General features: G+C 39.7%; 1 pseudogene; it reads left to right on the top strand.

Annotated features, from left to right (window-relative positions):
• Positions 1-321: 321 nt before the first annotated feature.
• LOC127212146 (uncharacterized) lies at positions 322-421 on the top strand (annotated as a pseudogene).
• The last annotated feature ends 1193 nt before the right edge of the window (positions 422-1614 follow it).

Genomic DNA, 1614 nt, shown 5'->3' with positions numbered 1-1614 from the left:
TACTTAGGTACTGGCAACAACAAAAGTTATAGCAGCTGGTACTTACCAGGTACCTATACTGTGTGACTATTATTAACTTTCTTGACCCTTCTACATCAAGCACAGGTATTTTCTCTGTGATGGAATAGGACACTGAGGCATGAAAACGAAGTAGTATCTTATGCATGGTTGTTCAATGTGAAAAGGACAGAGATGAACTGGAGAATTTGGGGTTGGAAACAAATGGGCATGATTTCAAATCTAAGCTCCACCACAGGTAAATAGAAAACACTTGGCATTATCATTGATATCCAACCTCCAAGGTTGCAAATGAGAACTGGTGCTCACTTTGGCATATACTAAAATTGGAACTATACAGAGAAGATAGCATGTCCCCTGTGCAAATAAGAAACTGATGTCCATGGAAATGATTCCAGGAGGAGCTAGGGAATCAGAGGAACTTGCAGAAGGTCTTATTGACAAATCTTAGGGGACCAGGTCAAGGAACTTGTTTAGTTCATTAGAGTCCAGCTAGGTGCCCCAATGTATATCCTTCATTGACAGATTTCCCAATGGGAAACTGAAATAATTATTTTCCTGCTGGAATTGGAATAAGACCCAGGTGACTTAGCTCCCACCCAGATCCCTATGTTCTGTGCTAATTCCACAAGGACCATTCACAGCTTGAATGTCTTGACATCAACTTGCTTCTCCTTGGCTCATGTTGGTTCCATCTTATCACATGCGGTATGTTGTGTAGGCACTAGTTCAAGTCCTATTGGATAACTCATAGCCACATTCTTTACTCTCCAAATTTATTTTGGCACTCTAGTCTTCTGAACTTTCCACTCTCACATGCCCTGCCTTTAATTCCAGCACTCAGGGGGCAGAGGAAGGTGGGCCTCTGAGTTTGAGGCCAGCCTGGTCTACAGAGTAAGTTCCAGGACAGCCAAAGCTACACAGAGAGACTCCATCTCAGAAAAAATACTCACAGGACATCCTGGAAGAAGAGGCACAAAAATTACCTCATCTCACCATCTCTTTCCCTAAGAGAGTCTTCTACACAACCCAGATGTCTTAATGACATAATGGCATAAATACACACATTTGAGAGGTCATATTCTTGAAAAGCTGACTTGATCCTCTTTCTTGTAGGGATACCCACTTCCTTCTCTGAGGCCTTCAGACTTTTACAGGAATAACCTCAGAATTCATTACAAGTATATGAACATTTACATATTTCTTGCACAAAACCAGAGGACTCTGGTGAAAATGATTATATCCCAGAGCACTCATAGTGTCCACTCTAAAATAATGAATGCTTGTTCAGGAATATTGCATAATTCAGTGTCCCATTACAGCTCTTTAAGCCTCACATTCTGCTATGCTTTTAAATATATCATAAGAGTATACTGTTTTGTAAGGGTATCTTCCATGCCTTGGTACTGGGGCAAAGAAGGACTACAAGGTAAGATAATTACTATGATAAATATCAGTATAAGTATACCATCAAAGTATTATAAATATAAAATACCTCAAGAATGCTTGTGGTCCAAACCTCATAGCAATACTGAAACACTCTTAGAAAATGGTTTTTAAAATCAATTGTGCTTCTTATATCTTTCTTCTCTTGCA

Source organism: Acomys russatus, chromosome 29, assembly GCF_903995435.1.
Source record: "Acomys russatus chromosome 29, mAcoRus1.1, whole genome shotgun sequence".
Taxonomy (NCBI): domain Eukaryota; kingdom Metazoa; phylum Chordata; class Mammalia; order Rodentia; family Muridae; genus Acomys; species Acomys russatus.
Note: the sequence above shows the minus strand (reverse complement) of the source record. Positions and strands in the feature narration are given on the sequence as shown.